The 25,084-nt window shown below is 40.2% G+C and overlaps 1 protein-coding gene across 3 annotated transcripts in view; it reads right to left on the bottom strand.

The window, feature by feature from the left end:
• The window catches only part of atg5 (ATG5 autophagy related 5 homolog (S. cerevisiae)), a 158,969-nt gene that overhangs the window by 55,124 nt on the left and 78,761 nt on the right, over positions 1-25,084 (bottom strand). The window lies entirely within an intron of this gene.

Here is a 25,084-nt window from a genome sequence, read left to right as displayed (position 1 = left end):
CCACAACACCAACCCCCGCCCCTGCCCCCATGCAATACCGCCCCCTGCTCCCAACCCCGTGCAACACCACCCCCGATCCCCCACCCCGTGCAACACCACCCCCGCCCCCAACCCTGTGCAATACCACACCCACCCCCAAACCTCTAACACCACCCCCTGCCCCCAACTCTATGCAACACCGCCCACCCACTCCCTACAACACCGCCCCTCATCCCAACCCCCTGCAACAGTGCTCCCCACCCCCAACCCCGTACAATGTTTCTATCACGACCTCGAGATCTCCTTCGGATAATCTGATTTTCGGATAATTGGTATTTGGATAATCGAGGTTCCTCTGTAGTTCAGGCTGATTAAAGTGGTTTTATTACAAAGACATAATAATATTAACATTTGAACTTCTTTCTTGTTTGACAAGAAAGTAACTTAATACTACACAACCACTTGCTTTTGCTATTTGGAAAGCTACTGGAGGATAGTTTTAACTAGATGTTCTTTTTTTTTAACATTTCTAAATGTTAATAGTGGTTTAATTTTATCAGATCCCTTATTTAAATACTTTATAGATCACTTTTTAAATTCTACAACTCAAATTAACAGTTTTCAAAATATTTTTCCACTTGTCTAGGGAGACAATCACAGGATGATTACAGCACAGGTAGAGTCATAGAGATGTACAGCATGGAAACAGACCCTTCGATCCAACCTGTCCATGTCGATCAGATATCCCAACCCAATCTAGTTCCACCTGCCATCCCTCCAAACCCTTCCTATTCATATACCCATCCAAATGCCTCTTAAATGTTGCGATTGTACCAGCCTCCACCACTTCCTCTGGCAGCTCATTCCATACCCGTACCACCCTCTGTGTGAAAAGGTTGCCTTTTAGGTCTCTTATATCTTTCCCCTCTCAACCTAAACCTATGTCCTCCAATTCTGGGCTCCCCCACCCCAGGGAAAAGACTTTGTCTATTTATCCTATCCATGCCCCTCATAATTTTGTAAACCTCTATAAGGCCACCCCTCAGCCTCCAACGCTCCAGGGAAAACAGCCCCAGCCTGTTCAGCCTCTCCCTGTAGCTCAAAGTTGTTAATTTTAAATCTAGATAGATACATTTTTGTTCAGCAGAGATATTAAAGAACAAATACGGAAACCATGCAAGCTTGAAGAACAATTTATTTTTGTCTGGGAACCCTGCAGCCTCTCAGGCTAATCACTGAGTTCAATAAATTTGGAGGCTGAATACATCCTTCTAATGTTTTTTTTAACCCACGCCACACCAGGTCCTGTTATGACAGGCAATGCTTTTAGCACAACCACCCCATTTTCACTTATTACCACATAACATGGTTTGTTTCAAGGACAGACTACCCATTCTCTGGTATCCTCACCTCTCATTATCACTTGTTCAGCTTCTCTTCTGTGCTGGCCTGCCATCCATAATCCCTTAATTACCTATCCCTCTCTCTGGGCTCCATCTCACCAATCTGCTCACCTCTCGTCCCACCCCCTTCCCAAACCCTCAGCATAAATGTCACATTGTCCTAGCCACTATCACATCCGAGAGTCATAGAGATGTACAGCATGGAAACTGACCCTTTGGCCCAACCCGTCCATGCCGACCGGATATCCCAACCCAATCTAGTCCCACCTGCCAGCACCCGGCCCATATCCCTCCAAACCCTCCTTTATTCATATGCCCATCTAAATACCTCTTAAATGTTGCAGTTGTACCAACCTCCACTACATCCTCTGGCAGCTCATTCCATACACGTACCACCCTCTGCGTGAAGAGGTTGCCCCTTAAGTCTCTTTTATATCTTTCCCCTCTCACCCTAAACCTATGCCCTCTAGTTCTGGTCTCCCCGACCCCAGGGAAAAGACTTAGCCTATTTATCCTATCCATGCCCCCCATAATTTTGTAAACCTCTAGAAGGTCACCCCTCAGCCTCCAACGCTCCAAGGAAAACAGCCCCAGCCTCTCCCTGTAGCTCAGATATCCAACCCTGGCAACATCCTTGTAAATCTTTTCTGAACCCTTTCAAGTTTCACAACATCTTTCCGATAGGAAGGAGACCAGAAATGCACACAATATTCCAACAGTGGCCTAACCAACGTCCTGTACAGCCGCAACATGACCTCCCAACTCCTGTATTCAATACGCTGACCAAAAAACGAAAGCATACCAAACGCCTTCTTCACTATCCTATCTACCTGCGACTCCACTTTCAAGGAGCTGTGAACCTGCACTCCAAGGTCTCTTTGTTCAGCTACACTTCCTAGGACCTTACCATTAGTGTATAAATCCTGCTAAGATTTGCTTTCCCAAAATGCAGCACCTCACTTTTATCTGAATTAAACTCCATCTGCCACTTCTCAGCCCATTGGCCCATCTGGTCAAGATCCTGTTGTAATCTGAGGTAACTCTTTTTGCTGTCCACTACACCTCCAATTTTGGTGACATCTGCAAACTTACTTACTGTACCTCTTATGCTCACATCCAAATCATTTATTTAAATGACAAAAAGTAGAGGGCCCAGCACCGATCCTTGTGGCACTCCACTGGTCACAGACCTCCAGGCTGAAAAACAACCCTCCACCCACCACCCTCTGTCTTCTACCTTTGAGCCAGTTCTGTATTCAAATGGCTAGTTCTCCCTGTATTCCATGAGATCTAACCTTGCTAATCAGTCTCCCATGGGGAACCTTGTCAAACACCTTACTGAAGTCCATACAGATCACATCTACTGCTCTGCCCTCATCAATCTTCTTTGTTACTTCTTCAAAAAACTCAATCAAGTTTGTGAGACATAATTTCCCATGCACAAAGCCATGTTGACTATCCCGAATTAGTCCTTGCCTTTCCAAATCCTGTCTCTCAGGATTCCCTCCAACAACTTGCCCACCACCGAGGTGGGGCTCACTGGTCTATAGTTCCCTGGCTTGTCCTTACCACCCTTCTTAAACAGTGGCACCATGTTTGCCAACCTCCAGTCTTCCGGCACCTCACCTGTGACTATCGATGATACAAATATCTCAGCAAGAGGCCCAGCAATCACTTCTCTAGCTTCCCACAGTTCTAGGGTACACCTGATCAAGTCCTGGGGATTTATCCACCTTTAACCGTTTCAAGACATCCAGCACTTCCTCCTCTGTAATCTGGACATTGTGCAAGATGTCACCATCTATTTCCCTACAGTCTATACCTTCCATATCCTTTTCCACCATAAATTCTGATGCAAAATATTCATTTAGTATCTCCCCCATTTTCTGTGGCTCCACACAAAGGCCGCCTTGCTGATCTTTGAGGGGCCCTATTCTCTCCCTAGTTACCCTTTTGTCCCTAATGTATTTGTAAAATCCTTTGGATTCTCCTTAATTCTATTTGCTAAAGCTATATCATGTCCCCGTTTTGCCCTCCTGATTTCCCTCTTAAGTATACTCCTACTTTCTTTATACTCTAAGGATTCACTCGATCTATCCTGTCTGTACCTGACATATGCTTCCTTCTTTTTGTTAACCAAACACTCAATTTCTTTAGTCATCCAGCATTCCCTATACCTACCAGCTTTCCCTTTCACCCTGACAGGAATATACTTTCTCTGGATTCTTGTTATCTCATTTCTGAAGGCTTCCCATTTTCCAGCCGTCCCTTTACCTGCGAACATCTGCCCCCAATCAGCTTTTGAAAGTTCTTGCCTAATACCGTCAAAATTGGCCTTTCTCCAATTTAGAACTTTTAGGTCTGGTCTAACTTTTTCCATCACTATTTTAAAACGAATAGAATTATGGTCACCAGCCCCAAAATGCCCCCCTACTGACACCTCAGTCACCTGCCTTGCCTTATTTCCCAAGAGTAGGTCAAGTTTTGCACCTTCTCCAGTAGGTACATCCACATACTGAATCAGAAAATTGTCTTGTACACACTTAACAAATTCCTCTCCATCTAAACCTTTAACACTATGGCAGTCCCAGTTGATGTTTGGAAAGTTAAAATCCCCTACCAGATGGTGAACACTTAGTCCATTGTATCTTCATTGACTTTCCAAACAAATCCTATCACCTACTGCCATTCTGTTACATTCTTACTGCAACCCCTACATTATTCTTGCTCAGATAATTCAATTCCCTCTTGAATGTCTTGACTGATTCCACAGAAAATTCAGGCAGCACAGCCCAGATCCTAATCACTTGCTGCAGGAAAAGACTTTTTTTCTTGAGTTGCTACTACATTTACCAATTATCTTAAGTATGTGCCCTCATTCCTGATGTTTTTACCAACAGAAGCAGGTTCTCTCCATTTTCTCAGAGGCAGACCGTCAAATAGACATGGTGGACTGAAGGGCCTATGTCCAGAATGCTCAAGATTTTTAGAACTTTCATTAAATCTCCTCTCAACCTTCTCTTATCCAAAGAAAACAATCCCAATTTATCCAATCAATGTACACAACAGAAGTTCCTCATTCTCGTGAACCTTTTCTGCATAAGCTATAATGATTTATGTATATACGTTCCTATTCACATCTGCTCCTGTCATTCCCCCTTGAGAACTGTACTCTCATTTATATTGTCTTTCCATGTTCTTCCAACCAGGATGTATCATTTCATACTTTAACAATAATCTTTCAACCCATTCCACTAAATTGTGACTTTGAAATTCTACACTGATCTCACCACACACAAACATGCAAAATAGGAGAAGACCATTTAAACCCTCGAACCTAGTCTGCCATCCAAAAAGATTGATTTTTGTTTCAAATTTCACATTTCCATCTAGCCCCAATAACCCTCAATTCTGCTGCCTAACAGGAATCTATCCACCTCGGTCTTAAAAATATGACGGTATTTGTTGACACCTAAGCTTCAGGGTAACTGTGTTTGCATGCTCACTCAGAAATGCACATGTGCATGATTCCAGACCCTCTACATTAATGTGTCATGCATAAAGTGCATAGTGGGCATGTGCACAGAACAGCCAAGACATTTAACATAAACATTTCAACAAATCTTATTCATTAGCACATGTGCAAGCATCTTCCTAGGGTATACTGTGTATACACCTTGCTGTCAGCAAATGCAGACTGAAAATATTCAACTATCTTGCTTCCACCACCTTCTGAGGCAGAATTTTCTGAAGTATCTCAGCCTAAGAGAACTTTTCTCAACTCTGTTCTGAAAGGGTGACCCTCAACATTAAAAAAAAACCTTCTAATTCTGGACTGACTCACAAGACCATTCTTAGACCATTCAGGACCTAATATACTTCAATTAAGTAGGCCCCTATTCCTCTAAGCTTCAATGGAAGCAAGTACAAACTCTCCAACGAAACCTCATAATCTAATCCATTCATTCCAGGTATCAATCTAGGTTAACCTCTGGTGAACCATGACGCATTTACATCAATCCTTACATATGGAGTCCAAAATTGCACACAGATGTTATCTCACCAATTCCCCATATAAGTGAATACATCCTTACTTTCATATTCAATTATAATGATACTTTGGAGCAAAAACTAATTAGCATTGCTACTACATCAGGTCAGATATGCAATGAAAGTATGTTAAGCAAAAACATGGCTCTTTGAACAAACTGAAGAATTCTGTCTGAGATATACAGAGTTAAAATGAAGGACGACTAATCAGGAATCATAAATTCAATTTAAGTTACACATAGAAAGGGTAGAACAGGATTCAGAGTGAGATAAAAGAAATGGAAAGAAAATTGAAAAAATATTTTCTTTTTTTGAAATACATTAAAGTAGGGTTTACTCGAATATCAAATACTTGAAAAATTTAATCATGGTATCTGGACATCACTGGCAAGGTCAATGTGTTATTCATTTCTAATTGCATTGCAGGAGGTTGCGGTGAGTTATCTTCTTGAATCATTGCAGCCTTTTGAGTGGAGGTACACCAACAGTGCTGTTAGGGAGACAGTTCTACAATATTGACCCAGCAGCACTAAAGGAATAGCAAAGTAGCTCAAAGTCAGGATAGTGAATGGCTTGAAGGAGAATTTGGTATACTGAGAACCTGCTGCCCTTTACTTTCTAAATGGTAAAGGACGTTGTATTGGAGGATAGAATCAAAGTGCATTCTGAAAATGATACATATTGCTGCCATTTGTTCTTGGTGATGGAAGTGAATGTTGAAAGTTGTGAAAAGGGTGTCAACTAGTCGTTATTTTTAGTTGTATTGGAGCTGCAGGCCATCCAGTGAAATGGAAAGCAGCCTGTAACAATTTCAACTTGTGCCTTGAGATGATGGATAGTCATTGCAGAGGCAAGGGCAAATTACTCAGCACAAAATACTTAAGATTCTGACTTGCTCCTGGAGCCACGGTATTTACATGGCTGGATCAGCTTTTAATAAATCCCCCAGGATGTTGACAGTAAAGTCATTGAATGTCAAAGGGTGACAATTGTATTTTCTCCTGTTGGAGATGGTCACCACTTTATGCAAAGATTTCTTGCCGCTTCTCAACCCAAGCCTGGATGTTGACCATATCAGGCTGTATATGGACACAGACTGCTTCAGTATCTTGGGTAATTTTGGTGTTGACCCACAAAGCAATCATCAGCAAACATCTCCACACCTGACCTTATGATGGATGCAAGGTCAACAATAAAGCAGCTGAAGATGGATGGGGCTGAGAAATTATCCAGAGGAACTCTTGCAATGACCTTTCTGGTATAAGATCTTTGATCTTCAATGACTATACCATCTTCCTTCAAAAATATGATTCCAATAAGTGGAAGCCCCCCCCACCACCACATTCCTATTTACATCAGTTATGTTAGGGCTGCCTGTTAGTATATTTAGCCAAAATGACAAAGCGAGTCACTTTCATGTCACCTCTTAAGTTCAGCCCTTTGTTTACGTTTGGACTGTGGCTGTAATGAGGTCAGGGGCTGATTGATCTTGCTGGACCCCAAGTTGACCATCAGTGAGCATGTTATTCCTTTGCAAGTTCCACTTGATAGCATGATCAATGATCCTTTTCATCACTTTGGTGATGATTAAGAGTACACTGATTTGCCAGGGTGGATTTATCCTGCTTTTTGTGGACAGGACATACCTGGGAAATTTTCAACATTGTTGAGTAGATGCCAGTGTTGTAGGTGTAGTGGAACAACCTGGTTATGTTTTAGAACTATCGTAAACCTGAGTTTTCACAAGCATTACTGCAATGTTCTTAAGGCTCATAGTCTCTAAAGTGCCTAGTGCCTTCAGCTGTTTCTTGATATCACATGGAGTGAACTGAATCAACTGAAGACTAGCACCTGTAATGGGTGCAGAAGTACACATGAACACAAGTAGGCTATTTAGTCCAAAAAGCCTGCTCCACCATTCTAGATTATGGCAGATCATTGATTACAACACAACTTTCCTGCACATCACCTGTTTGCACCCCAATTAAGACAGAGAATTCTATAAATTCACTAACTTCTGAGTGAAGAGGTTCCCCCTCATCTCAACCCTAAATGGCTTTTCTGAGACTGCATTGTCTGGCTCTGCAATCCACACAGGGAAGCATCTTTTCTGCATTACTCTACTTAGCCCTTTAAGAATTCTTTTGACTTTCCTATGAAATTGCTTCAGTCGTTTTTACTCCAGGGAGGTGGATAGGTGGGTATCCCCATGGCTAATCCACCCAACCTGCACACTATGGCAATTTAGCATGGCCAATCCACCTAACCTGCACATCTTTGGACTGTGCAAGGAAACCAGAGCACCCGGAGACAGACATGCCTAGACTATTCAATCTCTCCTCAGAAGACAGACCCATCATGCCAGGAATCAACCTGGTGATGCGGGGGAACTCAGGAAGAGACCAAGATGAATCAGCCATTCTGCCTTGCCATAGTATGCAAGCGGGAGCAGGCAGCTTCTAAGGGAAAGACACCTAATCATTTAAAACACAAATTGCTTAAGTGTGGCGCAAGGTTTTGGCTAAAATAAGCAAAAGAAACTTTCTAAAGTTGGACTTCAATTCACGGATTTCTAATTCAGAGGCAAGATTAACACTGCTGGATCATGACTGCCACTCTACTTTGATACTGTAAACTTTTAACTTTAATTTTTTTTTTCAATACATATTAACTTATTTTCCAACTCATTCAGGGACTTTAAACTATTTTTTGCAATTCCAAATATAGTTCAATCAGCTTTGCACAAATCTAACTCTGCTTTCAACAATAAATTCCAGAACTAAGGAATATGTTGTCACTCAATTTCCGTTTCACTTTAAAAGAGAGTCATTGCCCTACAGTAAAATAAGTTACTCCCATCATTACAAACTCCTCTCACTGGTATGTTAAGTTCTGTCAGTTGCACGGTTCTCTGCATTGAACTGGTTGACCCTGAGTAAATCTCATTAGTTATTCCAAAGTAGCAAGCGAGCAAGACAGAACTACCATTATGTTTTATTTTGATCACACTTCAAACACAATGAACTATCTAAGTGGGGGAAAGAGTTCAGTAGAAGGAAAGAGCTACGACTGCTAAAGTAGTAGATGTATAAAGGAGACGCCAAAAATATTTTATAGAATCATAGAATCCTTACAGTGTGGAAGTAGGCCATTTGGCACATCGAGTGCACACTGACCTTCTGGAGAGCATTCTACTTCCTACCGTATCCCCATGCCTAACCTATATAACCTGCACATTCTTGGACACTATAGGCAATTTAGCATGGCCAATCCACCTAACCTGCAAGGAAACCAGAGAACCCAGAGAAAGACATGGGGAGAATGTACAACACTACACAAGCAGTCGCCCAAGGGTAGAATCGAACTCTGGTCCCTGGCACTGAGAGACAGCAGTGCGAACCACAGAAACAACATTTCCAAAGATGAACTTACATGACATCTCATTCTATCAGCATTACATGTATTGAACTATGGCTGGGCAATAATTAGAGATTGTATACACAAGGCACTTGTGTAAGACAGAAAGACTCTTTCTATACACAATTCTACAAGCAGCAGCTCTCCAAAATCAAAACAAAAAAAAAATTGTAACGTTTAATACAAGGATAGACTAGTAAAATTCACAACCTAAAACGTGCTCAAACCTCAGACTTCTACATTGTCAAGTGGAGTGATATTTCATTATAATGGACCAAAATAAAGCACCAACAGAACTAGGATAATCAGCCTGTGCGGAGAATGAGAGACATCACCAAAGAATGCATCCTTTGTTGCCTTTGTATTTTGCTAACCATAATTGTATTTGGCATATCATCTTGAACATAAATTACCAAACAATAGCATGCATCACATTTATGCAGCCTACAACACAATGGTTTAGTTTGTGATATAACAAAAATTATTGCAAGATTTTTCATGTCTCTTTCAAGTCTAACACTTATAACTCCTACCTTTGAGGTGACCTCATTTTCAATAGTCAATTAAAATATTTGAGCCAAAATTTCAATCCTCCACAACAGTTTCATTACGAGAGCTGCAAGTTTTCTTTTGCACACTGAACATTTCTCTCCCTTCAATAATTCTTAAAAGCACAAATCCAAAGGTGTGAAGATAATTTTTGTTTTTAGGAAACAACCTCAACACCTCATTAACTTGCTTTTCTGGACAGCAGACAAGAAAGCGTTATCTAATAGGGTGTCCATCTCTCTGCACTACCATCTGGTCTTTGTGCATTTTATATAATTTCATTGATAGCACAATAGATTGATGTTATGACTAATCTTACTTTTGCAACTCATGCCCCAGATACATAGCAGTATAACATTCAGCTCACAAAACAATCACTGAAAACGCTGGAGGAACTCTGGCAGCATTTGTGGAGAGATAGCAGTTAATACTTTGAGTTTGATATAATTTCTTCAGAACGCTCTTCTAGCTCGTTCTGCATTGCCCTGATCTAATGATGAAATTATCCATATTCGTGTTTCTGATACAGCTCTCTTTTCCCTGAACCATGGATTCCTCTACAATTGACAGGACTCTCAGTTTCAAACCCATCCTTCTCTCCCAGGACCACGAGAGGGCATCCCTTGTCCTCGCAGTCTCTCTCTTTTCACATTCAAAGCATGATGATGAAACATTTTAGAACTTCCAAATGTATTTATATTCCCTTCCTATCATACCAGATTGATCATTTCTTCAGCTATATCCTGGATCATCCCTCAGTTACAACTGACAACCCCACTCCTTCTTGTAACACCTTTCCACGCAAGTACAGGACGTGCAACACTTGCATCTATTTGCTGTTGTTTCCAAGTAAAATAACAATTTCATTGTACTTCATTGAATTATAGGGAGATAATGGCACAGTGATGCATTTCCCTGGATGGCTCTAGGAATCTGGATTCAAATTCTATCATAATAACTGGAATTTAAATTCAATTAATAAACCTCAAACAATCTGAGTTATGATAACTGTGACAAATATTACTGATTGTTGTAGAAACCCACTGGTTCACTGATGTACTTTAGGAAGAAAATCTACCACCCTTGCCTGGTCCAGCCTACATGCGACCACAAATCCACAATAGTTGATCTGTAGATATTGTTTGAAATAGTTTAACAAGAGATGGGTAACAAATTCTGCTTTGCCAGCAATGTCCACATCCCATGAAAGACAGTAGAAAAAAAACATTAAATTCACCATTCAAATGTAGGTGTCTCTACACTGGGAAGACTAGAGACCACAGACCAGATGACAACTATATAGATCTCCTCTGTTCAAACAGCAAATGTGATTTTAAAAAAATTCTCCACTTAGCTTCCATGCTGACCTTTCTATGCTCAGCTTCTTGCGGTTTTCCAATCAAGCTCAACAAAAACTTGAATAGTACATCACCTTTTTATTGGACACTTTACAATTTTTGGACTCAACATCTGAATGCAACAGATTTTAGATCTTTCCCAATTTTGTTTCCTTTTCCTATTCCTTCTTTATCCCCCATTTCTCTTTTTACTTCCTCTCCTTTTGGACAGTAACCATTCGTAATCCTGTCGTTTATATCCCCTCTCAAATAACTTGTTTCTTTAACATCTCCCATTATCATTCCCTTGAGCATAGCACCATGAAACATTTAGTTATATAATCACTCTGGCCTTCCACTGTCACCAAGCTTTCCTTCAGTTGTTCTTTCCACTTTCAAAATCTATTAATATTTCAAACTTTGCCCAGTTCTGATGAAAGGTCATCAACCTGAAACAGTTCCTCTACCCAGACATACAGGCAGACCAACCAAGTGTTTTCGGAATATTTTTGTTTTTATTTCAGCCTTTATTACACTGTATTTTACAAGTGTGATAAAGCTCACATCATCAGCTGTCCAAGTTTTATTCAATCCATATTTTGTCCAGTGATACTTGGATACCTTCAAAACTGCGAGAAACAATTTTTACACATACGTTTCATTTCAAAATCTTAGATACTGTCTTAAACTCAACTGATTGCGCCACGACTCAAACTGTCTACACAGAACTCAAAGGTACTGGTTGAACGTTGGTCCAATCAGTCCATGCCGAGCATAATCTCAAACTAAACTAGTCCCACCTACCTGCTCCTGGCCCATATCTTTCCAAACCTTTCCTATTCATGCATTATCCAAATGTTATAATTGCACCCACATCCACCATTTTCTCAGGTGTGCCTTGTGAAAAGTTACATTAGAGAACATTTACATGGGAAGACATCTAACAAAAGAGAATTCACTGGGACCAGGCTGGAATGCATTGAGGCAAAGAGACTCATCTATCTAACCTTATCTGTATTATATATGACAGAATCTGCAGCTAAAACTCTGGATTTATCAGCCATTCAGAATCCTCCAAACCAAAATGGCAGCTAGTCATTCTCAATCCCAAAGGTCTGTGTAAGGAGAAGCTATAAAAAGCAGGAAAGATGAAGAATAACTGAACATCAAAAGGCTGATTTTAGTGATACGGTTCTGAACTACTTTATCATGAAGGTTCCACAGGCAAATCCTTAGTATGTGAAGTTAAGCTATCACGGTTGCTTAGTTGATAACATAAAGCAATCTGTGAATTCATTCTATAGTCCATTCAAGTAATATAATTGATATTAAATAGTAAAATTACAAGGAAAGGCTTACATTTTAAGCCTTTGATTATGACGTGACGTTTCAGGAGGTAGTCACAGTCATTAGATTAATTACCCCAAATTCGATCAGTGGTCATGAACAGGAAGGTAGGAGGAAGTGAGGACTGGAACAAGGACAAAACCCCTTAGTCTTCACCTTCCATCCCACTAACCTCTGGATACAATGCACCATCTTCTGCCATTTCCGCTACCTACAGTCAGATCCCATCACCAGGGATAATTTTCCACCCTACCTCTTTCAGCATTCCACAGAGACCATTCCCTCTGCGACTTCCTTGTTAGGTCCATGCGCCCCACCAACCCACCCTCCACTCCCTTGCTACCACAAGAGGTGCAAAACTTGTGCTCACACCTCCCCCCTCACCTCCATCCAAGGCCCTAAAGGATCCTTCCACACCTAGCAGAGATTTTCCTGCACCTCCAAACACCATCCCGTTGCTCTCGATGTGGTCTCCTCTACATTGGAGAAACTTGTGAAACTTTGCAGAAAACATCTCCAGGATACACGCATCAATCAACCCCACCACTCTGTGGCCGAACACTTCAACTTCCTCTCCTAACTCTGCCAAGAACATGTAAGTCCTGGGCCACCTCCACCACCAAATCCTAGCCACCCGATGCCTAGAGGATGAACACCTCACCTTCCGCCTGGAGACCCTCCAAGCACGCAGGATCAATTACGATTTCACCAGTTTCCTCATTTCCCCTGCCCACAGCTTAGCACAGATCCAACCCTCCAACTCAGCACCACCTGCTGAACTGTCAGACCTGTCTACCTTAGGGGTAAGAGGAAAAGAGATTCTTAAAGTTTCCAGTAGAAGTGATAGACAGAGTATGGAAAGGTCAGGAATTAAACTTCAGGCAACAGCTATGAGAAGGGGAGCAGTCAATGCATGACTGAGTGTGAAGTGCTTTTATAAAAAAAGGTAAGTGAGCTCATGGTGCAGATATGATGCTGTGGGCATCAGAGAGACATGGCTGGAAACTAAATTTCCACAGATATGCAACCTATCAAAAGAACAGACAGTTGGGCAGAGGGGGCAGCATTGCCTTGTTCGGAGGAAAAGAAATGAAATAAAATAAAATAAAATCAATGGCAGGAAGCAGTTTAGGATCAGAAGATACAGAAATTGTGCGAGTACAGTTGAGGAACTTCAAAGTAAAAGATGATCCTGATGGGAGCCGTGGACAGATCTCCTAGTAGTAATTAGCATGTGGGGAAGAAAAAAAAAAATCAGAAGATGGAAAAAGCATTTAGGAAATTCACGACTACAGTACAAGTTAGAAGGGGATCCTAAGAAAAGGAATTAATGTAATGTCTACAAGCTTCTGCAGTTTGAGAGGGAGAAGCTAAAGTCAGACGTAATGCCATTACGATTGAGCAAAGGTAACTACCAAGACATGAGGGAGGTGCTGGGCAGAGGTGATTGGAAGAGGAGCCCAGCAGGGAATAGGTTGGAACATCAATGGCAGGAGATTTTGGCGATAATTTGGGAGGCACAGCAGAAATTCATCCCCAAGAAGAAACATCCTAGGGGAGAATGAGGCAACCATGGCTGACAATGGAAGTCATGGACAGCATAAAAGCAAAAGAAAAAAAAACATACAATCGGACGAAGATTAATAGAAAGCCAGAGGATTGGGAAGCTTTTAAAAACTACCAGAACACAACAACAGAAAAAAAGCAATAAGGTGGAGACAATGAATAGGAGGGTAAGCAAGCTAGTAATAAAAACAGCTTCTTTAAGATTTTTTATCAAAGGTCAGAGAGAAAGGCTACAGTGAATACTGGATTGCTGGAAAATGAAAATGGAGATGTTGCAATGGGAACAAAGAAATGGCACAGGAACGGAACTAAATTTTGCATCAAATCTTCACAGTGGAAGAGAGTCAGAGGACACAGGCAAGTCTAGTGGCCATCACAAAGGTGGCATTGATGGTGAACTGGGGGTTTCAGAAGGTGGATAAATTTCCTGGGCCAGATGGGCTATCTCCCCAAGGTTCTAAAGGGGTTTGCTGAAAAGATTGCGGAGGCACTGGTGGTGATTTTTCAGGAATCAATGGAGTTAGGGAGAGTCCAAGAGAGCTGGAAAATGACTAACGCAACAGCTGTGTTTAAGAAGGGAGAGAATCAGGTTGTGAGAAATTATAGGCCAGTTCACCTGACCTCAATCATGGGCAAGATTTTACAAGTCCATTATTATCAATGAAATTGTGGAAGCACATGGTAAAACAGGGCTGAGTCAAAATGGCTTCAACAAGGGGAGGTCATGTCTGACTAATCTGTTAGAACTTTTTGAGAAGGGGAAAGGACAGCCAGTGGATATGAAACATTTGGTTTTCCAGAAGAACTTTCATAAGGTGTCATGGTGTTGGGGCAAGCTAAAAAAGGTAACCTTACTGAAACATGTTTAGTGGATTTCACAGGGTAGATGCAGCTGTACCCACTTGTGACAGAGTTTCAAAGCAGATAGATAACATCATGCCAAAAATAGTGAAAAATTATTTTCTCTGAGGGTAGTGACTCCATGGGAGGGCCGATGAGGTCGGCTTGTTGAGCACATTCAAGGCTGAGATGGACACACCTTTAATCTGTAAGGGAATCAGGGGTTATAGGATTCAGGGACAAAAGTGGATTTAAGGATAATCAGATCAGCCACGATCATATTGAATGGCAGAGCAAACCCAATAGGTTTAATACTCTACTTCTGCTCCAATATCTTATGATCTTACAAAAGAGATGAAGAGGATGGCGAAGTAGACTCCTCCCCAAGAGTTAGTGGTCACCTTGGTCTTTTTGTTTTCTCAGGCAGAATTACCACTACCAAATCCACAACCCTGGTCCCTTCGTCCACATCATCATGAAAGCTACCGCTGTCATCCAGTACACTCAACACCTTTATTGACAGTGGGCATGAGTTATTGCATACCATTCCATTAACAGAATTATAATCAATGCTTCACTGCTAAACCAACTGCCTGCTTTAGACCTCCATGCAATTTAAATTATGCTAAGAACAATTTGATCAAAATTACAAACCAAAACCAGATTTCCAAACAGGTAAAGATTTCATAGAGCAACACTTATTTAAATCCCATCTTCATCCTTTCACTCAAAGAATTTGACAGTTTTCTCAAGTATTACCTTATATTCAACATTACACTATTGTTATAAACATTTTAAATGAACCTTTATCTACGAAAATTCATATTAATTCATTTCTCTTGTATTTAAATTACTGAGTGGCAACATAGATTTGACTACCCAGGACTTGTAGCTAGGACAGTTCAGCAAACTTGAAAGCAGTGATTTTCTAAATCACCAAAGAATTTATTTAAGCTTTTCTACCTGGCAACAGAAACTGCTTCCATACCCTTGCCATAGTTGTATAGAGGTCTGACATTTGATGTTGAAATCAGGAGATACATCTATTGCTGTCAAAGTTTTAGTCAGCAGTTCTTGAGAGCTCAGTTGTAGCTTTAAAATCAATTCTTAGCTGAAAACACAGCAAGGTCCCATCTGACATTAAATTGCAAATTTGTAATGTGCCACACTGCTGCCTTCCCAACCCACTTGCTCCTGTTTATCAGCATCCTTTCTAAATATGGATAGCAAACAGTGTGAACCATTCAATGGTCATTTGGTGATTGTTTTTTAAATTTCAAAATATCAGGAAAAGGACAAGCAACAATGCAGAGTAATGAATAATGAACTGGGGGGAAACTAACATCAATGGGGTAAGGATGGATCTGATGCAGAAAAACTGCAATCAAAGATTGGCAGGAAGCTCTGTAAATCAACAGAGGATGTACTTTGAACACAGTCAAGACATGTACATGAGAACTGAAAAGGATGATTAGCAATGATCATAATGAATGGTGGAGTCGGCTCCACCATCTCCCATTTTTCTATTTCTCTTTTTTTTTGACCATTGGACCATAATTCCTGGGTTGAAGACCCACTTACTCCAGAAGTGAATCTGAGCAGGTTCACAATAAGATTAAGGATATAATGTAGAGGAATGGACCAGAGCAGAGGGACTTGGGAAAACATGTCCACACATAATTGCAGCATATAATAAAAAGATTCAAGAGAATAATTCCCAGGATGAGGAACTTCAGTTATGGAGATTAATTGGAGAAACTGGAATTATTTTCTTCAGAAAAGTTGAGAAGATTTAATGGAGATGCTCAAAATTATGAACCTGCTGGTGGAAGCATTAAGACCAAGAGGGCACAGATTTATGATAAATCATAAAAGAAACAATGGCAACACAAGAAAAAAAACACTTTTCCTGCAATGAGTGGTTAGATCTGAAATGCACCGCCAGAGTGCCTGGTGGAATTATGTTCAATCAAGGTATTCAAGAAGGAATAGTATCATCTGCAAAGGAAGAATGTGCATGATTGCATGAATGCTGAGTGCAGGCGAATTGGTCATTTAGACAGCCACTGCATGCAGATGTTCTGGACTTAAAGACTCCTTCTGTGATTTATCATGCTCTTGGCAGTGCCTTCTTGGTCTATAGTGACCTGGGCAACATTTGGGCTTGGAATGCTAAGTGGAATGCGACATAACGCCACACAAAATACTCGGCAATGACCAACACTTAACACTCTTGACATCATCCAGGAAAATGAGCTGGCTGAATGGCAAACTATCCACCACCTTCAACACTCACTCACTCACTTCATTATCAACATACAGTGATAGCTATGTGTATCATCTATAAGATGCTCTACACTAACACAGCAAGGATACCTTAACAGCACATTCCAAATGTGCGACCTCTACCAAAGGCAGGAGATATATGGGAATATATCTACTGCCACAAGCTGCAAGTTCACATTCAAACCACATACAATCCTTACTTGGAACAACATCACAGTTCCATAACCATCACTGGGCCAAAATCCTGGAACTTCTTTTCTAACTGCACGTGGATGTCCCTACATTCCAAGGTCCAGAGCAATTCAAGTAGGTAGCTCACAATCCAGGACAAATATGTATGGGCAATTAATGGTGACTTAGCTGTGATATCTACTTCCCATGAATACTTTAATCGAAAGTATCTACTTTTGCCTTAAAAATATTCAATAACTCGGCCTTTGGAACAGAGGCTCAAACTCACTGGAGAATTACAATTTTTACTCTGCTCTTAAATGGGCAATCCATTATTTTGAAACAGACCTTATTTCTTGATTCTCCCAAAACAGGAAATATCCATTCCACATGAAACATATTCAGATCCCTCAGGATTTCATACGTTCCAATGAAGTGGTGACATACTATTCTAAACTCTCTCAGACAGAAAGCTATCCTCTCTCAAATCAACTTGTCCATTCTATGTATTAGTCTAGTAAATCTTCTCTTAATTGCTTCCAATACATTTACATACTTTCTCAAATAAGGTGACCAGAGTACACAGTTCAAAGTTTGGGAGAAGATTTGTAGCTCGGGTGCTCGTTGTTGTGGTTCTGTTCGCCGAGCTGGGAATTCGTCTTGCACAGTACACAGTACTCCCCAGTGCCCTGCAAACTGAAACATAACCTCTTCTACTTTTATACTCCATTTCTTTCACAATAAATAACATCCTATTAGACTTCCTAATTACTTGGACCTGCATGCCAGCCCTTTTGTGACTCACACACAAGAACACCTGGATAACCCCACATCTCAGCTCTGTGAGGTAACATGTTTTTCTTTTAATTCTGCCTGTCAAAATGGATATTTTATATTTCCCAGGTTGATACTACATTTGTCACATCCTTGCCCACGTATTTAACCTATTTCTTGCTTTGTAGTCTCATGTCTTCTCACAATTTACTTTTCACGTCTATTTTTGTGCAACCAGCAAATTTAGCAAAGACATTATTAGTCCTTTCAATGAAGTCATTTGTGTAAACTGTGAAAAGTTGAGGCCCTTGCACTTACTCCTGTGGCATACCGTGCATTACATTTTGCCAAATAGCAAATGATCCATATACATGTGTTCCATTTCCTGTTAACCTGCCAGTCTTCCATTCATGCCAACATACCACATCTTACAATATGAGCTTTCATTTTTCACAACAGCCTTTTAAGTAACACTTTACCCAATGCATTCTAGAAATCAATGTACCTTCTATTGGTCACTTTTATCCACAGCATAGTTACTTCTTCAAAACAGTTTTAATAGATTAACTAAAAATTAATTCACAAAGTCAGACTCTGCCTGATTGCTTTGAACTTTCCCAGAGTCCTGCTATAACATCCTTAATAACAGCTTGTCACATCCCCCTAGGTCTCTAGTGATCTCACAAAGATTACAAAAAAGCCATTAGTCCCAGGGGGTAATCATGCTGCAGTCTAACAATTTACTTTGAATCACTTCTCCCTTCCATTTCCCAATTTTTAGCTACTTGGTGGGCGGCACGATGGCTAGCACTGCTGCCTCACAGCGCCAGAGACGTAGGTTTAATTCCTGCCTCAGGCGGCTGACTGTGTGGAGTTTGCACATTCTCCCAGTGTCTGCGTGGGTTTCCTCCGGGTGCTCCAGTTTCCTCCGGGTGCTCCGGTTTCCTCTCAGTCCAAAAATGTGCAGGTTAGGTCAACTGGCCATGCTAAATTGCCCATAGTGTTAGGTGAAGGGGTAAATGTAGGGGAATGGGTCTGGGTGGGTTGCGCTTCAGCGGGTCGGTGTGGACTTGTTGGGCCGAAAGGCCTGTTTCCACACTAAGTAATCTAATCTTATCTCCTTTATAGTGAAGGCAAATGCAAAATACATGTTCCATTCAACTGCTGTATCCTCGTTTCTCATTATTAATTCTTCAGACTCACTGCCTATCGGACCAATTTGTTTCAACATTTGAATAACTTCCTGTCCTATGGTAACAATGGTCAGTTAGCAAACCCACGTTGCAGTCTCACTCCTCATCCAAACAAACTGAAAGAACCTCAAACCTGTCGGGAAGATGTAAAAGATCCCACGACACCACTGAGTGAGCAGAGTAATTTTACAAGTCTTGTAACCAACACTTATCCCTTGAATAAGAACGTAAAATGAAATGAACATCTTACACATTTAGGGAGACACCATGGCTCAGTGGTGAGCACTGCTGCCTCACAACACCAGAGTTCCAGGTTCCATTGCAGCCTCGGGCGACTGTCTGCGTGGAGTTTGCACATTGGACTGTGGGAGAATACCAGAGCACCCAGACAAAGACGTGCAGGTTACGGGAATTGGCCATGCTAAATTGCCCACCATCTTAGGTGTATTAGTCAGAGGGTAATGGGTCTGGTGGGTTACTCTTCAGAGGGTCGGTGTGGACTTTTTGGGCCAAAGGGCCTGTTTTCACACTGACAGGAATCTAATATAACTTGTCCATGTCTACCCCTGTCAAGGCCTCTAAGAATCTTGTATGATTCATTAAGGTTGGCTCTTATTCTTCCGAGTTCCAATGAGTACAGTCTCAATCCTCTCAACTTCTCCTTAGATGACAGTCCCTTTACACCTGTTATCAGCCAGTGAATGAACCTTCTCTGGACTGCCTCCAATGCCAGTAACGTTTTGTTTAGATAAGGTGTCGATTTAGGAAAAAAAGGTGGTCACAGTATTTCAACTGTGGTCTGACTGGTGTCTTGTACAGTTTTAGAAAACTCTACTTACTTTTATACTGCATTCCCTTTGAACTAAAGCCCAATATTCCTTTTGCATTCCCAATTACTCATTTCACTTGGATTCTAGCTTTTTGTGAACCTTCTGTGCTGTAGCTTTCAGTAATCTTTCTCTATTAAAATAATATTTAGCTGCTCTATTCCTCCTGCCAAAGTGTGTAGTTTCTCATTTTCCCACATTATATTGCATCTGCCAAGTTTTTATTCATTTTTCATGTCTGTATCCTTCTACAAGTTCTTTGCATCATCCTCACCACTTGTATTCCTAATTATTCTGTGTCATCTGCAAACTTGGCTTGTTCATATAATTGAGAAATGAAGCAATTATCTTTGTGTTTATAAATGACTTGATGTTGCCCAAGAGCAGGTTAAATCACACTTAGATATATGAGTGAATAGTGTAGTGATGATGAAACCTACCAGTATGTTGGTGTTTTGATTTGATATGTTGATTATGAATTTTGCTGAAATGAGTTGCTGATTTCAGTTAATGTCAGAAATAACTATTTTGGCTAAAAGTTCAAAAATATTTCTTGAATATCTGGGAATGCAAATTTGGTTGAGGTAGTTCATACCATCCCTATGGTGATGCTGGGGAGAGTCTTGATTCTGGGTGCAAGTTTAAGGCATTCAGCATCTGGTCAGCCATTTGTTATTTTGTTTTCCCAGGTTCTGTGTAAACTTTCTCTTAAATAGCTGGTACGTTCACATACAACGCCTGACCATTTCCAGACTTTGGTCACAATGAGAATACAAAGTCGTGATGTCAAAAGCTTTTTGTGTTAGTGATCTGTCCAATTTGTGAAAGTGACATAATTGTTTTACTCTTCTTACTGTCATATTTTGAGAAATAGTTCAGCACCTGCATTGGTCACATTCTGTATGTTAAAAACTTTTTACATATCCAAAACATAGCTTGAGATTCCACCTTAAATTTATCTGACCCATAGAGTTGAACTTTCCAGAAAAAGAATATTTTTGACCATTGGTACCAAATAGTACCATTTAAAGGTTCAGTTTCCAAAGCGTGACCATACAGGAAGTTCATCTGGAATTCACCTAATTTGTACATTCATATAGAAGTAGACAGATTCTTCATGGAAACAGCATGATGCATCCTTCTCTGATTTTGCTCACTTTGTTTCCAAGCACAATTTGAAAGGATCTGATAAAATTACCTGCCAACGTAAAATTTATTGACTTCATAAGTATACAGTAAAAACATGTAATTAATGAAATGTCCAATGGAGCATTCAACCATTGCCTTCAAAAGGTTGTCCAGAATGAGCAGTTGAATGCCTTACAAGTGCAATATGTTCACTGAACATAGTACAGTCATACATTGTAGACTAAATGTCTTTATGTATAAAAGACACAGTGGTCTCAAACTTGACATTGGTTGGGCTGGTTGACAACTACTTGTAACTGCATCTTCATTCATTATCTTCCAAGAATCATTTTGAAAAGCACTGAGCGTTACATTACACAAATGTTGTGGTCTTTCAAAAGGCCACATATCAGATTGTACGATCTGTTTAGCTTGCGCAATTGTCAGGCTTCAGTGATCTCAGCAGTTAGAACTTCCTTTTCTTGATAGACATAAATGCAAGTAATTTATTTTCAAGATAGTGCATTATTATACAATACAATTTGAAACAATGCTACATTGTATTTTAGATTTTTCTCTTTGTACCATGTGTTTCCCACTCCTCTGCTCCCATATACAAGATTCTTTTACTCTTTGACATGTTCTATATTACGTTTCTCACTTGTAGTTTGTATTGCACAATGTGTTCCATGTACAGAGATCCCTAACTTCTTAATCTGCCATTTCTAAAAAACAAAGGAAGTCACAAATTAACCTAAAAGTCTGGTTTAATTTCAAAGGTTAGAAAGGTAAAGTGAATATTGAAATAAAATTAACTCAAAATTCCAATATTTTTCATGGAGTGAAGTTAATTTAGGATTTGTCTGTATTTGTAAAATTAACAAGCTGATGGCTTTTTCCAATGAGGATTAAAATCCCCAAACTGAAACTATTAATCTGTATTCACTTCTCTTTTGACAAAAGATGCTACAACTTGTTGGCAAGCGTTCCTGTTTGTGTTACATGTGTAAACGCAGGACCTGTTCTTCAAATTGTGGTACACCAGTCCTTTCTCTCTAAGGACAAAGCATCTCCATGGTCTGGTCAGACTTTGGCAGCTTTACCTTTATCTTGTGGTACAGTGCATTGTTAACTTTTCTCCTTTTAAATGAAAGCTTTCATAACTTCATTGTTTTTCCCAGACACTCAAATGGAAGCTACATCTGGTCCAAGTATTCAAAACATGCTAAAAATTATGTAACTTCATTCATGAAATGAACTGTCCTTCTCTGACTGTCAACATGCCTGTTAATGTTTGGATGTGGTTTCTGAAGTAGAAATAATTTCTTAAAAAAAATTGAGAGATGGGCAACACTGACAGATGTCATAACAGTTAACTACCACTGGCCAGCCAAATGATACAACTTCTGAAGTTACATTTGCAATTTTGCATCCTTTGCTGTTGTGCTCTCTTATTAACTTTTCTTCTTGGCTGCAAATAACTAACTGTGGGCACTTATTTTGAGTAGGATGCTAAGGTGCTATGATGAGGGGCACAGAGGGTGCTGTAGTACAGCTAAATATGAATTGTTTTCAGAGAGACGACAGTATTTCATGCTGACTACCTTCTCTCATACAATATAAATGTTCATTTTTCCCTTATCGATATTCTTGTGGATTGTCATTGAATCTGTCAACATTTTTTTAAACTATTATTTTGTTAAAGCTTAACAACTTCTAATGGCTGATTTTGGTCTTAAAATTAATGTGATTAAAATTAGTTTAAGAGTGAGTATTTACTTGATTTTGAGGTTAAAGTTAGCTTTAAACAAAATGATCATTTTTTAAATCGATTTTGGTCAAATTATGATCTTTGTATTCATGCAAACTTAGAATTTTATCGATCTGTTTTGTCCTTTTTATAATTAGATCCAATATTCTTCTGATTAAATAAAACCAGCGTTTGACTTATTCAAAGATTTTTGTGAAGATCTGTAGCTTAGGAGTTGGTTGGATTTGTTGTTGGTCTGTTTGCTGAGCTGGTAGGTTTGTTGGCAGACATTTTGCCCCCCTTTCTAGGTAACATCATCAGTGCTGTGTCCTGTGAAGCACTGCTGAACTGTTCTGCTCTGAAATGATGTGGTTCTGTTTGAGCTTTTTCCAGTTGCCAGTTCCGCTTCCACTTTCCCATTGCAACAACTTGTCTTTCAGGTCCAGATCAATGTGTTTGGTAGTGGAGTCTGAGGATTAGTACCATGCTTCCAGGAATTCCCTTGCTGTTCTTTGTTTAGCCTGTCCTAGTATCGTTGTGTTGTCTCAGTCAAACTCATGGTTCTTGTTGTCCATGTGTATGGATACCATAGAGAGTTGGTCAGGTTGCTTAGTTGCTAGTTGGTTTTCATGGTTGCAGGTTGCTGCCTACCTGTTTGTCCTGAATTGCGCTTGGTGCAGTTGCTGCATGGGATTTTGTAAATTACATTCATCCTGCATATAGTGGATATCGGGTCCTTTATTCTCATGAGCCGCAGTTTGAGTGTGGCTGTCAGTTTGTGTGTTGTCAAGGTCACTAGTGGTCGGAGCAGTCTAGTTGTCAGTTCCAAAATATGTTTAATGTATGGGAGAGTAGCCATTGGGTTGGAGCGTGTCTTGTTGTCTTGGTGTTGCTTGTCCGCTAGACATCTGCGGATGAAGCTGTGGGGGTATCCGTTTTTAGCAAAGACTTTGTGTAGGTGTTCTTCCTCTCTTTACAGTTCTGGGTTGCTGCAGTGTGTTGCTCCTCATTTGAAAAGGGTCCTAATGCAGCTCGTCTTGCGGGTGTTCACAAGGTTGCTGGTGTAGTTTAGGATCTGGTTTTATCACGTGGCTTTCAGAACATGGGACTACGGACAAGGCAAAGTCAGCAGTCCTATATTTCTTGTGACTGTAAAACCATAAGATATAAGATCAGAATTAGGCCATTCAGCCCATAAAGTCTGCTCAACCATTTGATTAAAGCTGCTCTCAAACCCAATCTCTTGAGAAGATAATCAAATGCGCAAGTAAAATTAGGCCATTTGTGGTGAAAGTATGGCAAGCAATCCCAGGCACAATGGGCTGAATGGCCTTCTACTTTGTAAAATTCTATATTAATGATTATCTAAGTGCACTCTGTGCCATTTCAGAGTTCATCCTTGCATTTTTTTTTCAGAAATTTCTAAGGGTGTTTTGGAAATATATGAATAAGTTACACATTCAATCAGGAGCTGACTTTGTTGCCATCTCTGTCATTTGTTTCATTTGCCATGTCATAATACTTTGTCTTCCCTAAACCATTTGCTTCTGTTGTATTTTGAGAGTTTAACGTTCACATTAGTATTCAGTTTAATAGCCAATATTTCAGGCTTAAAGTAATTAAAGGCATACAATTAATCCTAAATTCATCTGTTTCTTTCCCAGCTCTCTACCTCAAAAAGTGTTGGTCTCTAAAAAATGTATTTAGCCATCTCTGGAACTTTGGGTGTTGCCTGTTTCAATAATTTCCCTCGCAACCTATTCCACCATTCCTAAAGCCAAGATTGTGTTTACAGATTGTCACTTTTAGGATGAGAAACTAAGAAATTGGAATGACTTCAAGGTGACCTACCTTTTGAAAGTTGTTGAATATTATAAATAACTTTTTAATATTTCTCTTAAGTATTTTTATTTGTATGAAGAATATCAAAAGTAATTAGTTGGTTCAGAAAATAAGTTGTTGTTGGGGCAGGTAGATATAGCAGCTAATTTGCATATGGCCAAGTTTCATAGACAGCAATAAGATGTGACCAAGCTTGATTATTAAGTCAATAAAAGGTAGATTCTTGATCAGTTAAGGGAATCGGATTGAGGAAAAGGTGAGTGCAGTGATTGGAATGAGGGCCAGGTGGATCGCATTGACTGTGAAATCCTGGATTCGCCAAGGTTATGTCGACTCACCTGCTCCTCGGATGCTGCCTGATTTGCTGTGCTTTTCCAGTGCCACACTTTGACTCTAATTCCAGCATCTGCAGTCCTCACTTTCTCCAAGGTTAACAACCCCAATCAGAGAGCACTGGCTGACAGATATAAACAGGAAATGCAGAGAGCCAGTTGCTATAATGGGAAGACTCTCTGGGTCGCCCTTTTTTCTTGCTTTTTCTTGAATTGCCAATTTATATCTGTCAGCCAGGGCTCCTTGACTGGCTGAGGTTAACAACCCCAATCAAGGGTATCAGTCAGTGAAC

This window comes from Chiloscyllium punctatum, chromosome 3 (genome assembly GCF_047496795.1).
Source record: "Chiloscyllium punctatum isolate Juve2018m chromosome 3, sChiPun1.3, whole genome shotgun sequence".
Taxonomy (NCBI): domain Eukaryota; kingdom Metazoa; phylum Chordata; class Chondrichthyes; order Orectolobiformes; family Hemiscylliidae; genus Chiloscyllium; species Chiloscyllium punctatum.
The sequence above is the reverse complement of the archived record's forward strand: the minus strand, read 5'-3'. Positions and strand labels throughout refer to the sequence as shown.